Source organism: Nicotiana tomentosiformis, chromosome 1 (assembly GCF_000390325.3).
Source record: "Nicotiana tomentosiformis chromosome 1, ASM39032v3, whole genome shotgun sequence".
Classification (NCBI taxonomy): domain Eukaryota; kingdom Viridiplantae; phylum Streptophyta; class Magnoliopsida; order Solanales; family Solanaceae; genus Nicotiana; species Nicotiana tomentosiformis.
Window position 1 is genome coordinate 149465713 of NC_090812.1, and position 20194 is coordinate 149485906.

The window sequence follows — 20194 nt, forward strand, 5'->3', positions numbered from 1 at the left end:
GTGCCATGATCAGACCTTATTGATGCAAGTTGATTACCTAGTTGTTTCTGAATTTTTTTAACAAACGAAGTGAACATTCCAAATGCTTCATCTTTAGATGTTAAAAATAATGTCCAAGTAAACCTAGAGTAATCATCAACAAGCACCATCACGTATCTTTTACCACATCTGCTTAATGTTCTCATTGAACCACAGAGATCCATATGGACTAGTTCCATCGTTCTGGCGGTACTTACCACTTTCTTGCATTTAAAGGAGGATCTTATCTGCTTCCCCCATGCACAAGCCTCATAAACTTTGTCTTCCTTGAACTTGATGTTAGGCAGTCCTATCACGAAGTCCTTAGAGACTAATTTGTTGAGTTGACTCAGACTTGTATGTCCAAGTCTCTTATGCCAAAGGATGGGATTATTGTCCAACACACTTAAGCAAGTGAGTTAATTTTCTGATAGTGTGGACAGATCTACAATATATATATATATATATATATATATATATATTTTTTGACAGTGTGGACAGATCTACAATATATATATTGTTCACTCTTTTTCCCTGCAAAACAATCTTGTCAGTGGTAAGATTAATCACAAAGCATTTAGTAGAGGTGAATGCTACCAAGTTACCTCTATCACACAGTTGTGATACACTAATTAGGCTGTATTTTAGGCCGTCTATCAAATAGACATTCTCAATTGAGTGAGAGTCAGTCTTACCTACCTTACCAACCCCAATGATCTCACCTTTCTTCCCATTTCCAAAGGAGACATTACCTCCTTTGATGTCCTTAAGTGAATGGAACTGGTTCTTACTTCCTGTCATGTGCTTTGAGCAACCACTATCCATGTACCATATATGGCTGCTCCCCTTCACTTGGACCTACAAAAGGAAATTAGGGGTTAGTCTTAGGAACCCAAACTAGTTTGGGTCCCTTTCTATAGGCAAAAGGATGAATCAAATTCTTTTTAACCCAACCCTGCAACCTATTTTTCCCTTGAGCAAACTTTTTATTCTTTTGACTAGCCTTTTATTTTGCAGTGCATTCACTTTTATAGTGACCCGTCTTACCACAGTGTGTGCAAAATTTGTTCTCAGGAAGTGTGAGATACTTGCTTTTGGGATCCCATTTAGGTCGCAGATTCCCAAAGCCAATTCCTCTTCTATTTCTACTATGATGTTCCTGTAGCCATGACAGTGCATTGGAGGACCTGTTCCATTTACAAGTTCTTTCTAGTTCATGTTTGACCTTGCCTAGATCCTCTGTCATAATTCTTACCTGCTCATCCTTCTTATATAACTCATCTTTTAGTTTACCTACATTTTCTTCTAGACTGAGTTGTGTGCAATCAGTTGTTTTCTTACTTGTTCCTAATTTTATTTTTAGGTTTTCAGATCTAAGTTATAGGACATTTGATTCAAGTGCATGAACCTGATTCTTTAGAGCAGTGTTTTCACTTACAGTTTCACTAACTCTAAGTTCCAGGTTCTTACACTTTGCTTTTAAAATTACATATTCCTTAGACAGATGTTCCTTTTCATTGTTTATATCATCAGATTCATCAATGAAATCTAGAAGTAACTCAGATAGCCTTTCTTTAGACAAAAACTTAATCTTGTCTTTTAGATGAATTATACTTACTTCAGATTCCTCATCGGATTTTCTAATTGCCATAAGTGCTTGTTCATCTCCATCTTCATCATCTGAGTCCTCATATGAGCTTTCTCCCCAAGCTGCAACCATAGCCTTTATTGATCCTTTGTTTTTCTTAGGATGAACCTGTTCCTTCTTTCTGTTTCTTCGTTCAGCTCTTTCCTTCTTCCATTCAATTTCTCATTGAGGGTAGTTTTTGATGTGGTGATCAGTTTTCCCACACTTGTAGCAGCCCTCATTGGTCTGTTTTTCAGTAACCCTTGGTTTACTGTAGCCTCCATTTCTTGAAGAACCCTTTCCTCTCATTAGGTACTTCTTGAAGCCCTTTGTGATCATAGCCATTTCATCTTCCTCAAGATCAGAACCTTCAGTGATTTTGAGTGCTAGGTTCCTTTCCTTCTTGGGTACATCCATCTTCATGGTTTGCCTTCTAAGTTCATAAGCAGTGAGATTTCCAATTAGCTCATCCAACCTAAGAGTGACAATGTTCTTTGATTCCTAAATGACAGTGATTTTGCTCTCCCAAGTAACTGGCAGAACCCTTATCAAAATCGTCTCAACTCTGTCTTCTTCAGAAACAATCCTTCCAAGAGACTTAAGTTCATTTGTCAGTGTGGTGAACCTTGTATACATCTCTTGGATGGTTTCCCCTTCCTTTATGGTGAAATTCTCATATTGAGAATATAGTAGTGTTCCTCTGGACCTCTTCACTTGAGGTGTTCCTTCATGGGCCACTTGCAAAGTGTCCCAGATTTCCTTAGCAGTGGTACAACTTTGGATTCTACTGTACTCATCTGGACCGAGTCCACAAATAAGCCATTTCTTGGCTTTAGCATTCTTCTCCCATTTTCTCAAGTCGTCAGCAGTGCAGTCAGCTCTTGTTTTTGGCACCTCTTCTCATTCGGTATTTATCTTCATGGTAGCCAGTGGACCATATGTGACAATATCTCATAGATCATAGTCTTCTCCTATGATGTGATCTCTCATCCTGTTTTTTCACCAAGAGTAATACTGGCCATTGAAGAGTGGTGGTCTAGCAGTGGATTGCCCTTCCTAATTTCCAGGTGGTGCACTCATCTTGATCTTCTCCTAAGGTGTTAGCCTCTTCAAGGATAATCTGCTCTGATACCAATTGATGTTTTAACTTCAATAACACACAAAAGGGTGGGGGGTGATTTGTGTGACGTCCAATTTTTCGCGTGCACAGATTATAGAAGGACCTGGTTCTTTTATATGTTCCTTATACTACTGTTGCGGAATAATAAATGCAGAAATTAAAGAACACAAGGAATTTTACGTGGAGAACACCTGGCTCAAAAGGTTAAAAAACCACGGCCTACTTTTCAGTAGGATTTTTCCAAAATTTTTCACTAAATCACTGAGCGAAAAAACTACATTTACAAAATACTTTTGTAAACCTGAGATTAACTCTAATCTCGTTGTGCCAACCAACCTCTAACTGTTGCGACAACTTCAAGTTAACTCTAACTTGAATACTCTGAGTACCTATTACAATTGCCTCTAGATAAAGCTGAAAGGTACAATATGAAAACACCTACTACAATTGAACTAGAATAAAAGACAGACACTTGGAACTGGTTATTCTATCTGGTTCATGTAGCTTCAGGTTCGCACACTTGAATCACACACGAACTGCTTGCAAAATGCCTTGCTATTTTGCTCTCAATTCACGTTTAGCTTCTGCTTTTGTGTGTTGCCTGTAGAGTGAGAATATCCTGCAATATATAGAGTTAGTAGATGAAGAAATAACTAGAGTTCTAATGCTACTCTTCCTTGGTGGAAGAGTTCTAGTTAATCTCAACTCCTACCTCCTTCCTTATCTTGGATAATGTTCTCGTTGAGTAAGGAGTCTTCTCCTTATCAATTATGCAATCTTTTCGATCAGGAGATATCTATTATTATGCCAGATTTCGTTTATCTCCTGCATGTACATCTCACGTGCTTTGAATCTGTCCATGTCTATGCCTACCAGTGATGGACATGATTCATCCCTGAGTTCCTTTGTCAATCTTCAAAACTATCCTTTACTTGGCCAACAACTAGTTTCCTAGAACACAAACAAGCGACAATGAATAAAAAAGGGACAAACTAACAAACGAACAAGAAATTGCATAAAGATTAATAAAGTGAGGATGCCATCCAAAGAACACGTAGCAAATAGGAATCAAATTAAAGACACTTGTGCTTTACGTGTTTACAATTGCTGCCTTCTAAATATGGTTTTACATTCATCCATACTTTTAAACAAACAGTAAGATAAATTAAGCTTCTAAAAAAAACTAAAGCTGTAAAACTTTCATAAAGCAAAGTTAATATGACAACTCTTGAAGAAATTGAACCACCATTAGCTGAGGCTAAAATTGTGGATGGAAATAATGATGAAACAGAGGACAAAGATTTTGAAGGACATCCTTCTTTTACTACTACGTCTAGGCAAGTAAAGGTTTTTCCTAAACAAAAGAAAGTCAAGGTAACCCTACTTCTTTAATTTCCTCGTTATATATTTCTGTTTCTTCAAACACTATCTTATCCTTTTTCCTTTTTATGACCATGATGTTTGGGCAAACTATATAATGGAAAATGATACTTTGTAGCTTCTCATAAATTAATAGCCGAAAAATACATATTTTGTGTATATATATATATATATATATAAAATACAAATTTTATACATTTTTTGGTTATCAGAGGTAAATATATAGTTACGGCCGCAGAATAAAATTGATCCTTGCCCAACTATATAAGATCAGACTTGGATAAATAGGAAGATAGGAAGAATTCATCTAGTGTTTTAATCCACTATATATAAACATCGGCTTCTCTTCTCTTGTTGAAGAGAAATTGAAGTTATCACATATGAATCTTGTTTTCTCAGAATTTTGTATTGTAAATACATAAACAGACACTTAAAGTTGGCATTTCTCACACTCCAACTTATCAAGTGACCATATAGACACTTCAACTTAGCACAAATGTGTCACGTGGACACCTGTGTCTGTAAGTCTACCGGCGTGAAATACACTCTCTGCTAACATGTCAAGTCAACAAATGAAATAATGACACGTGTAATTTTAAAATAAAAATAGTATCACCTTAATAATGACTTGATTAAAAAAAAAGAACAATTATTCCTTCTTCCAACCCTACCCGCCGTCATCTTCCCCAATGACCCCTCCTTGCCGGAAAAAATAATTTCCAGCCATTCTTTTCCAATTTTGTCTTCTTCTCGAGAAATTTGATATTTTTTTTCTTCTTTTTCTTCACGCTGGAGCTTTCGTCGAAATTTCTTTGAAAGTTCCAAATCTGATTCTTCTTTAAATTCACGAAACTTTGCCGGAAAAATGAAGCTTCATCGGCACTTTTGAGATATAAATCTGATTTTTTTTTCAGATTTAAGTCACAAAGATTAATTTCGTTATTGTTGAGAAAAAACAAAACTTTGCCGAAAAAAATGAAATTTCGCCGAAAATTTTATTGTTCAGATTTTTTTCGTCGGGAATGTTACTGTTTAGATTTTTCTTCTTCTTAATGTTAATGTTATTGCTTTTGAATGATCCAGATATTGTTTACGAGGAGATAGAGGTAACGAGGTTTTTCTTTCTTCTTCATGTTACTTTTGGACAAATTGACAAGTTTTTTGTTATTTTTGGGTTGAGAAGATAGTGATGGGTACATGGTGTTTTTGTACTTCTGTGTGCGAGTTGTTTGGTGGTGATGGGGCTGCTCATTTTCTGACTTAAATGGCTCATGTACATGGCTGTTTTGGGTGTTAGAGTGAAGCTTGGTAAAGCTCATATGGTGGAAGACAAATGGAAAAAATGAGCTTGTGGCAAAGAGAAGATGGTGAGGTGAGAGAAAAAAAAGGTAATATGAAATCCATCTTTCAGAACAAGGAAGATCAAACATGGTGACGTGGCTATGGCTTGATTGGGGATGAAGAAGGCGGGGTCCACATGAAAAAATTAAAGTAAAAATGTAATTTTATGTCTAATCAAATGTGCTCAAATATGAGTGAGACACTCTCATTTTGCCATGTCACATCGAGTGTTTACGAGACATACTAAAAACCAACATTAAGTGTATATGGTCACTTGATAAATTGAGGTGTGAGAGAGACATCTGAGACCAACTTTAAGTGTCTGTTTATGTATTTTGCCTTTTATTTATTTGTTTACCTCTAACTTTTTTTTTGGGGGTGGAAGGAACAAGACAATAGAGCAAAGAAGGAAGAAAGGGCAGTTGAAAATATCAAGTCAAACCTTTTGATTTCAGGGGCTGTAATTGTGATTATTGGAGCTCTTTTTGCCATATCTAAGAAGTTACGAGAGTCTTAACGAATCAAACTTCTCCTTCTGAAAAAAGCTAAACCCTCTGCATGCGAACCTTGACAGGAAACAAAAAGGTTTATCTAAGTTTTTCTTTTTTGTTGAAAGAAAAATGGTTTTCTTCTCTTCTGTGTGTAGTGAAGTTGCATTACTGTGATTATATCGAAACTATATATATCTTCGATTGGTGAAGAAACAATGCGACGTCACTCTAATATGGAAAGGAAGCAGATAACCGTCCAAACCGTGTCCAGTAGATTTCCTGTTATCGCTCATCCCTTTATCAGCTCTATCATCGAGTAGACTTGTTGTTCCGCTCATCCCTTCATCAGCTCTTTCATGGTGAAACTATACTATTAGCTATGTTCCTAAACTTGGAACAGATGGCGGAGCGTAGGAGGTTAGAGATTGGAAATTAGCAACCATCTGTTGGAGGAGAATGAGCTGCTTTCTTCCCATGATATCAACAGGTTATGACATGTAGAAAAGGCGAAATACGAGCATTGAAGTCGAGCCTAATAGCCGCTGATCAAACTTAATTTTCAATATGCTCTAATATGGACACGATATTGTATATATGAATGAACACTTCAGTCCTGTACTTATTCAGCCTTGTCTTTTGACAGAAGATACCAACCGAGAGCACCTACAACCAGTTACTAGTCCAGCTACTACAGCATAGTTGATACTTGTCGTCCGATACACCGGGCGTTGAGGAGGTCTGTAAACTTGCAGTAGCATCAGTTACTGATCCTGACCCGCCAGAGCTTGTTGCAGCTTGTTCTTCTGGCTTAGGACCCTTTAAAAAGTTTTGACATCAGGCAGGAATTTTGTGTAAAATTCAAAGGAAAAAGTAACACATTCAAAGAAAGGTAAAGAATAGGCCTAATACCCTCAAACTTGGCATCAGCTGGCAAGTATGTCCTCCAACTTTGGGTGTGCACAAATATGCACCTCAACATGAAATTGAACACACGCAAACACAAATGATAACGTGGCACCGAAATTTTCGAGGTGTCTAGATGATTATTTTCAGTGGAGACAAATTGAGGTGCCTGCTTGTCCACGCCCAAAATTGATAGGCATACTTGCCATTTAAGGCCAAGTTCGAGTGCCTATTTATATATTATGCCTACAGAATAGGATGTTTTTATTAAACGAGCTGCACTAAGCTAAGACTTTCTGTAAAAGAAGAGGTTTTTCTTAACATTGAAAATTAGGCAACAAACATTGAAGTGGTTATCATGACCTCTCGGTCTAAAAATGAATAGGTGAAAGGAAAAGGTCATTCCAAAATTTTTATTTTCCATTCCCTTTGTTTTCCTTTGATTCCGTTCAGCATAGAAAAGATGATAAATTGTCCTGGAGATTCTTAGATCAACACTTGAAATGGCAAAAACTTCTGAAAAGCAAGAAACATACACAAATCCAACTAGGCAGCTAGTATGATGAATTTTAACTTAATTATGATGGATTTCACGTCGATGAACTTAAACGATCAGAGGTCAACACACCCACCACCCCAGAGAGACCACAATACTACTACAACAACAACAATATACTCAGTCTAATTCCACAGGTGGATCAGTCTAAACCAAAAATAAAAATAAAAAAATACCTTGCATGCAAGCTTCTCCAGCGTCTCCTTCTCAACTTTCTAAAAAGTCAAACAGGACATTAACTAGTTAGACAATTCAACATCAGAGCTAACCAGTATGATTAAAAACTTCAGAGTAAAGTATCAAATAAAACTTTTGAGTTATGACCCCCTTAACCAATATAAGTATCGAAATGACAAAAAATAAACATCCAGCATATAATAAACAGAATTTCCCAAAAATGTAGAGTACACCATCTTCTATCGATGACAGTTAGCAATATATATGCTTGTTTGTTAAAACTACAAAATACAGACTAAGAAATAGCTTCTTTCCTTTTCTGAAGTAAGAACGGACGAAGGGATAGGTGATACAATTAGCATAAGTTTCTTTGTCACTAGTAATACTGGAGAAGAGAACGGACTAGTACTCGGTCGGATCACACCTTCTCGCAGCATATCCGTAACGAGCTGCTCCATAATCTGCTTTTGAAAATAAGGGTACCTGTATGGCTTCACATTCACAGGTTGTGCCCCAGGATTGAGGTGGATCGCATAATCCTGAGCACGCGAGGGAGGTAAACCTGTTGGTTTCTGAAAACCATCTCCATTGGATTCTAAAAGTTCTTCCAAGTCCGCCGATGTCGCTCCTGTTGGTACCTTATCTTCAGTGATAACTTCCAAACAAAAGAAATATGCAATATCATTAGTTGCAGCCATTCGTCGTAAGCTATGCAATTGTATTGGCTGAGCATCAGTGGGGAAATTCCCTTTCCAAGACACTTTAGATCCATTCAATGTGAATTCAAACACCCTTGTCGCATAGTTAGTGAGTACCGGACCTAAGGTGGCTAACCAGGCCACTCCTAGGACAATATTTGAGCCGTGAAATGGTAGAACATATAAGTCCTCCACCAGAGTACCTCCTTGAATTAATAAGGAGACCTGCCTAGATACCGCTTTACAAGGCATACATTGTCCATTCCCCACCATGACTGAGAGTTTAGGAACTGGTTCAATAGGAACCTGTAGGTACTTGGCGGCTCGTGGTTGTACAAAATTATGTGTACTTCCCCCGTCCACCAAAACTTGAACCAGAGTTCCATTCATCTAACCAGTAAACCTCAAAGTCGAGGAAGAAATACCACCCGTCAAAGCGTGATACGAGATGGTTGAGTGCTCTTGTAATTCCAAGCACCGAAGCTCCTCAGCAAGGACTTTGTCAGAGACACATGGTTCTAGCAGAGTAGGATCAATATCGGATCTGTCTGTGAGTAACAAAAGCTGAGGGCGAGATTTACATTTATAACCACTAGTGTATTGTCTTCACAATAAAAACACAAGCCCCGTTCCCGACGAATCTGAATTTCATCATGAGTGAGACGTTTGAGAGGTGGTCGGGTTGATGGATGGGGAGAAGCGGTGTAAGGAGTTATCGAAGAAGAGGGATTTTGATTTAGGGGTGCGAAAGTAGGAGCAGGCAAAAGGGGTGGTTTTCTAGCAAAAATGGGTCTAACAGGTCCCTTCTCAGCTTGGATCCGCCACTCATGAGTATGGGCTAAATCAAGTATCTGGTCGATGGGAGCATCTAATTTTTGACTATACATGAATTGTCTTTCACTTATTTCACCAATACCTTATTTTTTAATTTTTCCACTCACACTCTCACTCTCCCCATGCACTTCCCTCACATAATCCCTCCACAACACTCACAAAAAAAGAGCTTATCTCTACCCAAACACATACAACAAAAAGTCAAAAAGGTGAGGAGGAAAATAAAAAAAAGTGAGGAAAGTCAAAAAGGGGAGGAGGATAGAGGGGGACAAAACGGGAAAATAGGAGTAAAAAGAAGAAAGAGAGAATAAAAAGAGCACTGCTGCTCATTAAAAAAAAAAGCGGGCCAAAAATGTCCTTGAACTATTTGAACTAGCTCAAAAATGCCCTCAATTTGTTTTTTGGTACCAAAATATCCTTGCCGTCTATATTTTGGACCACAAATGCCCTTAAACCGTTCGTCTTGCCATTGAAGGTGTAATGGCAGTCCAACTGGGTAAGATTTGCTTACATGGCCATCCACTTAAGCAATCCAGCATGGCAAAATTATTTTTTCGGAAAAATTATTTTTCCGCAGTTTTATAAAAAATACAAAATCAACACTTATTCCGAAAAAGTAAAAAAAATCTGGATGGAAAAAATATTTTTTCGGAAATTTTTTACTTTTTTTGGAATAAGTGTTGATTTTGTATTTTAATAAAAATTTCCGAAATAAATAATTTTTCCGGAATTTTTTTACTTTTTTCGGAATAAGTGTTGATTTTGTCTTTTAATAAAAATTTCCGAAAAAAATAATTTTTCCGAAAATATTTTACTTTTTTCGGAATAAGTGTTGATTTTGTATTTTAATAAAAAAATTCCGAAATGAATAATTTTTCCGGAATCTTTTTACTTTTTTGGGAATAAGTGTTGATTTTGTATTTTAATAAACAATTTCGAAATAAATAATTTTTCCGGAATTTTTTTACTTTTTCGGAATAAGTGTTGATTTTGTATTTTTTATAAAACTGCGAAAAAATAATTTTTCCGAAAAAATAATTTTGCCATGCTGGATTGCTTAGGTGGATGGCCATGTAAGCAAATCTTACCCAGTTGGACTGTCATGTCACCTTCAATGGCAAAACGAACAGTTTAAGGGCATTTGTGGTCCAAAATATAGACGGCAAGGATATTTTTGGTACAAAAAACAAACGAAGGGCATTTTAAAGCTATTTCAAATAGTTGAAGGGTATTTTTGGCCCTTTTCCGAAAACAAAAAGAGAAACAAAAAATAGCAGCCCCTTTTTTTCTTCTTCTTAAAAAAGCAGCGAAAAAATGAGCAAAAGACCAGTGATGAAAACCGCAGAAAAAGCAAACAAAAACGCAACAGCAGCCCCACCATAAAACTTAATCTTCCTCACCAAAGCCTCACTACTTTTGGCCATAGAAACCAGTAGCCATTAGTTATGTAAACTCACTGTCGTTACCATCTTAAACCCAACGTTAAACCCACCTGGAATGACCCCCAAAATCAGCCAAAACACAGCTGAAACGCACCTCCAAAAGAAGCTGCGTCATGCCGCTAAAATCAGCTCTCAAAACACCCTCTAGCCACCTGCAAAAACCTGCCAAGATAACCGGTAAAATTCAGTCTCAAAGCCGCTAAAAACTAGCCCCGTAACAGCAGGGTTTTCTTGGGGGTCGAGGTCATTTCGAGGTCGTCGTTGAGGCTTTGGCAACCGACGTTGAATCTTATCAAGTTCAATCAGTTAGAAGTTTTTGCTGCCCTTGTACAAGTTTTGAAAAATATTTTTCAACAATAAAGGTTCTCTCTTCACTTTGATGGTTATATCTTTTCCTATAAATTTTATACTGTTTGAATTTGCTGGTCAAGTCTTTGCTAGATACCATGATTGGTTTGAGTTTGGAATGATTATTTTATGTGTTTAAATTGATGACCGTGAGCATGATTATCTAATAGCTTAAGAATATTTGTTTTCTAGCCCTACTAATGTTGCAACGTTGGGCCATATGCTATTGAGATATTTAGTTGATAGAACTTTGGGCCTATGGTAACTTAATAGATAATGGGCTACCTTTAATTTAGAATAGATGGGGCTTAAAATTAGATTTCTTTCGAACAATAATGGGCTCAAATAAGTCGATCCATGCTGGCCCTTTTCCTAAACCGTTATGTCCAATTTTTGTAAATACATAAGATGTCCTTAACTACTATGTGGATTAAATATCGTTGAAACTCTACATATCTTTTCACAATATTATATCCATAAAACAAGAGCCTTACGGTCAATATTAAAGTAGCTTAGGAAAATATTCATGAATAAACATCGCTAGTATGCTTTTAGGCGCTATTAACAATAAATTATCGTGACTATGAGTACGATTTTTGTGGCATAGTCATGATACGTAACCCCAATTTCAAGTGCACATATACGTGACTTGATCCCAACTTCGAATAATAATAAAATAAATATATTTTAAATCGTGAGTACGTTTCACGTGACGTGATTTGCAATGTGTCCAAAAACAACAAGTGTGCGATATTGTGACTTGTTCAAATAAATTCTATAAATACTAAAAATGGCTAAAAATAAAAGCGGTAACGCATAAAAAGTTTTTAAACATATAATAAATCAAATAATATAAGCCAAATATAGTCAATAAGAGATCATGCTAGAACTACGGGACTCGGGGAATGCCTTACACCTTCTCCCCGGTCAACAGAATTTCTTACCCGGACTTTATCAATAATAATAGAATCAAACCTTCCTTTGACTAGGGATTCAAATAAAAGGTGACTTGGAACACCCAAAAACTCATATCCAAGTGGAGACTCTGTAAATAAAATAATCCCTACTCGAGTTTGTCACTTTATTTGAAAAAAATCTTTAACCTACAACAATCCATAAAACATATATATCCTTTGGGGGTAAAAAGGGGTGTGACAGCTCTGGCGACTCTGTTGGGGACAACCAGAATTCGAGCTTGTACATGTTGACCTTTATTTAACTTTATTAATTTTGTATATATTGTGATTTATTTGTGCCTAATGTGCTACCTATCCGCTTTTTATCGCTTTGATATTGTTAAAATGTACATATAAATTGTCTTTTTACGCACCCCTCTAAGTCTTCTTGAAATTTAAATTGGGCATTTGCTTGACATAGCCCGCTCTCTTTGAGATAGCCAAGGTGCTTGTCACCAGGTGAAGGATTTTAGTCACACATGCTTTAGGCAGAGAGCACCACCAGCTAAGCCGGAAAGCAATGTTACCGGTACGCTGACCCTCCTCGGTTCGAGTTATCCGCCCGAGTAAGCCAGTCTTGATACCTTCTCCACTAGGATTTAAAACTAAAAGAATAAACCTCATGTCGGATATCCCTATTAGGTTCACTTTATTTGCATCACGTGCATTTGACTTAGCGAAACTTGGCACAGAGGTCGGGGCCGTATACGACAGGTATCCTCTTTCAGACCATCGTGTTCACTTACGTGCTACTTGTTACATCATTTTAGAAGGCTTGCTTGCATTGTTGAAGTGTAAAGATTAATTTTCATACAAATAAAAAAGAGAAAAATAGTCGGCTTGATCAAACTACGGGGGTCTGATTTTTACCGGATGTAAGATACGTAGGCAAACCTCATCGGTTTCTGCCCCAATTTTCAAAAATTCAAAAATATTTTCCTTTAATTTCTTTTTTAGAAGTCATTCCTTAGAAAATCCTAAATAAAAAAAATTTTAAAACCAAAAATATTTTCTTTCTTTTTAGAAGTATTTCGTTTCAAAAAAAAAAAATCAAATCAAAATTCAACAATTATTTTTCTTCTTTAGAAGTCTTTCTACCAAAATCAAAATCCAAATTCAAAAAAAATAATAGTCTATTTCTTCTTTAGAAGTCTTTCTTTTCAAAAATTCTCAAAACAAAAAAATCGAAATTCAAAAATATTTTTTTTTCTTCTTTATAAAAAAGAAAAAAAAGGAGCTAATTTAATTACTTTATTACTAATCTTTCTCAACTACGCAATGATCTAATTCATATCCCCACATGATACGTAGGCAACCCACATCATGTTCGATCGAACTATTTAGAATAATAATAATAATAATAATAATAATAATAATAATAATAATAATAATAATAATAATAAGGATCGACTGAGTCCATTCTAATGAGTCGTTTGTCTCAAATTGTGAAGTAAGTTTAAGGTGGTCGGTTTATGGTAAGCTAGAAACACAAGATCAAAGGGAAAAATGCCAATGACAATTGACATCGAAGTTGTTACGAGTGCTCAGGAGACTCAGGGTCAGAGGGTTCAACAAGAGTTTACTACAGTTGAGGAAAATAGAATACTGAAACAGTAAATTGCCGAAATGTATCGATCATGGGTTGATGGCCAAGAACCGCCCTGGTCAAATCCTGGGTTCCCAGAGTTCACACCTATTTCGACTACTACCAATCATGTCTCATTGTCTGATCCATTCTATCCACCCAGGGACAATCTTTGTCCCAACTGTATGGATATGGCGGGTGCTTCTGTTGTGCGCTCCCAAGGTGTGTCATTGAGAACCAATCAGGCATCCACTGATGTTAATCCTATCTACACCATCTCGCAGCCCATAGTGGTGCAACAGAAATATCACGAGTAAAAATTTGCCACCCAACAAGAACACTACCACTCTCCTGAGTACCACTCATACCTATTTGATTTTCCTGCGGAGATTGAGAAGCCTGCCAAAAAGATGGCACAAGAAGAAATAGCCCAAAAAAATGAAAAACTTGGAACAACAAATAAAAAGCATACAAGGGTTGGCAGGTCAAAAATGTGTTGCCTTCATGGATCTATGTATGTTTTCCGATGTCTGTTTGCCACCTGGTTTTAAGACCCCCATGTTTGAAAAGTATGATGGACATGGTGACCCCATACCTCACCTAAAAAGGTATTGTAATTAGCTAAGAGGTGCAAGAGGAAATGAAGAACTACTAGTGGCTTATTTCGAGGAGGGCCTTACAGGGTTGCCTTTGAATGGTTTACTGATCAAGACACCTCTCACTGGCATGTCTGGATGACATGGCCCATGCCTTTGTCAGAAAATTCCAATACAACATCGGTGTCGCCCCAGACCGCAGTTCCCTTTCAAACTTGAAGAAGAAACCAATTGCAAATATCAGGAAATATGCCATTAAATGGAAAGACCAAGCGGGTAGAGCTAAGAAACCCATGGATGACCACGAGTTAATCACTGTCTTCCTTCCCAAGATCCTGACTATTTTCAAAACATGATGTTCGCAATGGATATACCTTTCTCGGAAGCAATCAAGATTGGTGAAACGGTTCAGAATGGCCTCAAGACATGAAGAATTTTAAGTCAAGCAATTCTCAAAGCCACAACTCAGGCTGTCTAGATTGGATCTGGTAATTTTAGTGACACAAATGAGAAGGATGAAGATACCATGACGACATTAGGGGTCTAGAAGAGGTCCTAGGAGAACATCTCAAAAATATGGGCGGCCTCTTTAGACTTCCTATGATTCCCCTGAGCACTGGTATCCACCTCAGAACCGATAATACTCTGTTGACCCACCTTAGCATGTCGTCCATAATCCAGAGTCATATGCCCATGCACCAAGACACCATAGAAGGCGAGCACCAACATCGCAAAATTTCCATCAGCCTCCACAAAATTTTCAAGCGTTCAATAACCCACCTCCAAGGCAACAATATATAGGGGAGAAGCGGGCGAAAGATAATTTTACACCAATAAGGGAGTCCTATACAAGCTTGATTGAGAAATTAAAGCATTATGGCATGATTGCATCTATTCCTCCAAATTATGTGGATCCATGTTCAAGAAACTTTGACCATTCTAAAAGGTGTGAATACCATTCCAATGCCCAGGGGTATGGTGTTGCAAACTGTCGGGATTTGAAAAGAGAAATAGAAAGGATGGTACATGAAAAACTAATTGTGATCCAGGACATTGACGCCACGAATATCATACATAATTCTTTACCTGCACATGATGATGCACACTTTGTAAGGATGGTACGTGGTGATATGCAGTATGAGAATCCGCTCGAGACCTCTGAAAAGGCAGTTGCTATGAAATGTCATATGTCGCCAGTCATTAATAGGGTGGGTAATGCTAAAGACGAGTTGATCAAAGAGGTTGAGAACTTGCTGACTGAAGTTAATGAGATTGAAATTGGGGAAGGCCTTGGTGATTCTGATGAGCAAGTTTGTGGTTAAATGTCAAGCTTAGCAATTGAAAAGCCATTCCCTCATCACTAGAGAGGAATCTTGGTAGCTTGTTTTGATGTTTTTTTCTATTATCTAGTTTATTTTAGGGTTGTGATCCAGATTTTATATGTTTTATTGAGTCAAACCCTTCTATCCCTCTATTTTGTCTGTGTGAGTCTTGTCTGTTTATTCTTTTGCTATTTTCATTATCTGGGTTATTATAGGTTTGTAACTCAGATTTTAGGTTGTTTGTTTTGTTATCAAAACAGTCCATCCTCTATTCAATTAAATACAATTTGTCCTTTTGTATCATTCTATGCTTAGTTTTTTCGCTGATAGTTCTAATGACATGACATGCATGTAGAATTTTTGGCAAGCTCTTAGAAAATTGATTTAGTCTTGAATTGAATAACTGAGAAAGATACTCTTGAGGATGAATATAGAATGGAAATTCTTTGAAAACAAGCCTGAGTGAAGTTCACGTGGAACTAGAATTGACATACCTGTGGAAGTTAAGAATCTTTACCTTCAAATCATTATGAAGATCGAGTTTGAGGATGTTGAATCAATTAAAGCTTGGTCAAAAGTTTTGTATTAGTGGAGGGAAAGTGTCTTTCGACCACGACACATCATGATCAAATGATTTTAAAAAATAATAAAAAATAATAATTGTGCACTTTACAAGACCAAAAGGCAAACATGTTCGTCAATGATGTACTTGCGAAGAGGTAATACGTTTTGCTTTCTCTAGTCTAGGAGGCCATTTTTCTGCTACCCAAGCACTTTATATCATTCGTTAACCCCTTTGAGCCTATGGCATTTTCTTTGACCACCCCTCTCTTGGAATCAAGTCTAGAGTCAAAAGTCCAAAAAACAGAGGCAAAAAGGTCCATGTCCCAAGAGTACAAACTGGGAAAATTTTTAGAAAGTTAAAAAAGAAAAACAAAAAGATACGTAGGAAGCCTTACACGGTTCGGTCCAAACAAATAAGAATTCAGAAGAAAAAGAAAAACAAAATCCAAAATTCCCCAGTACCTGAAACTGGGGCAAAAATTTTATATCACTTTTGAAAGAGTCGATTCCAAGAGTTGTAAGTCTACAACCCCCTTATTTTGAGTCTACTTTGAGCCTTATGTCGTCCCTTCTTTCCAACCCTATCCAAAAGCCTTCCAAATAAAGACCTCCTGGTGAGCCTTGAAGAATGCCAAGAGACGCATGCAATGAGCAACAGTTGTCACAAGACATAGAACACTGTCAAGTTGCTTACAAAAGAAAGCCAAAAAAAGGGAAAGAAAAAGAAAAAGAAAAATGAGAGTCTTACTAGTGAAAACCTTCACGAGCACTAAGATAAATAAATGAGAGAGATTTGTTGGTAAAAATTCCTCGGGGCACCACTAGTCAAAAGTGAGTCGTGAATCTGATGCAAAGAATTGGCATGAACAAGCTCGACTTCAAAGGTCATATGAATGGTAAAAGGGAAGATTTGATCAGTTTGATTAGATCAGACCGTTAAGTCCAAAATTCATGTCATGATCATTAAGTCTAGTTACCGCAAAATAAAATAAAAAAAAAAAAAAGCTTTTCCTTCTTTTCTTCCCGACATGGGAATTTCTTGTTAATATTGTTTCTTTGCATCATTGTGTCCTTCACTCTGAGCCAGTCCTTGTCAAAACAAGCAAGAAAAGATTTCAAAATCTGCTACCAGCTTCTCAGTTATATAAAGTAAATTTGGCTAGCACACTCAATTGTTAGAGTCCACATGCCTTGAGGATTCATGCAAAGGTCCCCCCTCCCCCCTCCCCCCCGAAAAAAAAGACTATTGTCAACCTACTTAGCTAAAGCAAGCAAAGATAACCTCAAAGTTAATCAAGAATTCTCTGTAGTACCGAACAAAGACTATGAAGTATGCACATCGTGCAAAAGGCACTTACCAGTTGTGATTCTCTCTGACAGACAAATTGCACCAAAAGCAAAAGTCATTCAAGATATCAAAAAAGGTTATCTAAGTAAGGAAATATCTTTTGAGATAAAGTTGATTGAGCCACAAAACACAAATGATATTGAGAGCAAAACAGTCAGGGTTGATACAGAAAGTAAAGGTCCCTTGAAAGCAACAATAGAGTCTCCCAGCCGTGCAACCAACTACCAATACAGTCGGTCTTCCAAATATTGGATGATCACAAAGCCAAGCTGCCCAAGACTCAAAGCTACAAACCGACCACCACTTTCAAAACTGACAAAAATTTCTTTGTTTGAAACAGGAACAAAGCAGTGCAAGGAAAGTAGTTCAAAAAAAAGGAGAAAAAAAAGGGAAAATAAAAGAGGAAAAAAAGAGGATAAAAAAATGAAAAAAAGGAAAGAAGAAAAGAAAAAAAAGAAAGAAGAAAAGAAAAAAGAGAGAGAAGAAATGAGCTGAATAAGGGAAGTTTCTCAAATCTTTGCCTTTATTTGTTTTCCTAATATGCATAAAATCATATCATTTTCTTCACATTTTCCTCCTAGGGTAATACATTCTAGTTTGATGGATTTTTCTCTCAATAAAAAATTTTAGTCTGATAAATTTTTCTCCTAAGATAACAAAAACAAAAAGACCTAGTCTGATAAACTTTCTCCTAGGATCGAAGTCTTAGTCTGATGAATTTTTCTTCTAAGATAAGAAAACTTAGTCAGATGAATTTTCTCCTATGATAGAAATCTTAGTCTGATGAATCTTTCTCCTAAGATAAATAAAACCCAGTCTGATGAATTTTCTCCTAGGATAGAAATTCTAGTATGATGAATCTTTCTCCTAGGATAAAATAATAATAATAATAATAATAATAATAATAATAATAATAATAATAATAATAATAATAATAATAATAATAATAATAATAGAAAAAAACTCTAGTCTGATGAATTTTTCTCCTAAGATAAATGTCTTAGTCTGACGAATTCTTCTCCTAAGATAAGAAAACCTAGTCTGATGAATTTTCTCCTAGGATAAAAATCTTAGTCTGATGAATCTTTCTTCTAAGATAACAAAAAAATAAAATAAAATAAAACCTACCCTAATGAATCTTTCTTCTAGGATATAAATTTTAGTCTGATGAATCTTTCTCCTAAGATAACAAAAAAAGACCTAGTATGATAAACTTTCTCCTAGGATCAAAATTTTAGTCTGATAAATTTTTCTCCTAAGATAAGAAAACCTAGTCAGATGAATCTTCTCCTAGGATAGAAATCTTAGTATGATGAATCTTTCTCCTAGGATAAGCGTCCTAGTCTAACGAATCTTTCTCCTAAGATAAGAAAACCTAGTCTGATGAATTTTCTCCTATGATAATTAAGAAAAAAAAGTCTGTATTTAAAAAAAGGTCATTTGTTCATACCCTCAGAAAATAAGCGTTGGGGCAGTTTGTTTAAAAGAATTATTTTCTCAACAAAAAAAAACAAATCCTTCTTGGTTTGTTTTAGCATAGGGTACACAATTCTCTAGTCTCGTTTTCCAACATAGGGTCTTCACTCCCTAGTTGATTTTATTTTAGATATAGGGTCTTCATTCCCTAGTCTCCTTTTCCAATATAAGGTCTCCACTCCCTAGTTGATTTTTATTTTAGACATAGGGTCTCCACTCCCTAGTTGATTTTTATTTTAGACATAGGGTCTCCACTCCCTTGTCTTCTTTTTCAACATAGGGTCTCCACTCCCTAGTTGATTTTATTTTAGACATAGAGTCTCCATTCCCTAGTCTCCTTTTCAACCTAGTCTTCTTTTCCAAGATAGGGTCTCCACTCCCTAATTGATTTTTTATTTTAGACACATGGTCTCCACTCGCTAGTCTCCTTTCCAACATAGGGTATCCACTTCATAGTTGATTTGATCTTAAATGCATGATACATCACTCCCTGATATCTTCGCCAATATAAGGCATACCATTCCCTGGCTATATTTTTCCAACATAAGGTACATCAATCCTTAGTTGAGACATCTTTTTGATAATAAAGGAACACCATCCAAAAAAATAAATAAATCATCATGTTCTTTTCAGGGTACACCATTCCCCGTATTTTATTGCTTTCAATAAAGGAGTAGTTTAGAATTTTATTACAATAACTCACGAAATTTTCCTAGTGAAAACTGGGGTAGAAAATTTTCATTCGTTTGTTTGTTTTGGTGTCTAGACTGATTTTACCTTGAGGCACAGGGTTCGAGATGACCAAAAGAAGAAGTCTCAATACAGAATAAAAGAAAAGAAAAAAATAAGTGAATCCAAAATGCAGAAGCAAATGAAAGATGTGAACTGCTCAAGACATGACTGAAGTCACGAGCATTGCATTTTCCGTCTTGATCAGAAGAAGCCGTAGAAGAATGAACTAGCACCTGCAGCTAGCAATCATCAATGTTCAAATCAAAAGTCTTCATGAAGAACCATTCAAGATTCAAGATCAAGCTTCAGAAGACTTGTAGATAGGAATCTTGTAACTCATAGCTGATTGGCTTGTTACATTTCTTTAGATTTTGATTTTGATGTAATAACAGGACCACAGACCAGAGCCTCGACGGAACCTCACTCGACTCTCGAACTCAGTATTTCATAATTCTTTTTGAACTACACTTGACCTGATTCCCTTATAACCCGAGATATGTACATTGTCCAAAATTCAGGACTCGGTTGCACCCACTTCTCTTTTCTTTGTTTCTTCCTTTTTGAATAATGGTGTGGTAAAAAATTAGTCATACGACTCACCTTGTCTTTGCCTAAAAACTGTTCATATTTCCAAGCAAAGAGGGGCATGCTGTGGCACCTTATTTTTGACTATGCGTGAA

General features: G+C 36.5%; 2 long non-coding RNA genes across 2 annotated transcripts; one reads left to right on the forward strand and one right to left on the reverse strand.

The window, feature by feature from the left end:
• Positions 1 to 3940: 3940 nt before the first annotated feature.
• LOC138903753 (uncharacterized) lies at positions 3941 to 6107 on the forward strand. The gene is made up of 2 exons (XR_011413150.1): positions 3941 to 4139; positions 5229 to 6107. It is a non-coding gene; the product is annotated as an uncharacterized lncRNA (long non-coding RNA).
• Positions 6108 to 6497: 390 nt separating this feature from the next.
• LOC104094932 (uncharacterized) lies at positions 6498 to 9269 on the reverse strand. The gene is made up of 2 exons (XR_011413149.1): positions 7613 to 9269; positions 6498 to 6793 (listed from the first exon to the last, which is right to left on the reverse strand). It is a non-coding gene; the product is annotated as an uncharacterized lncRNA (long non-coding RNA).
• Positions 9270 to 20194: the final 10925 nt, after the last annotated feature.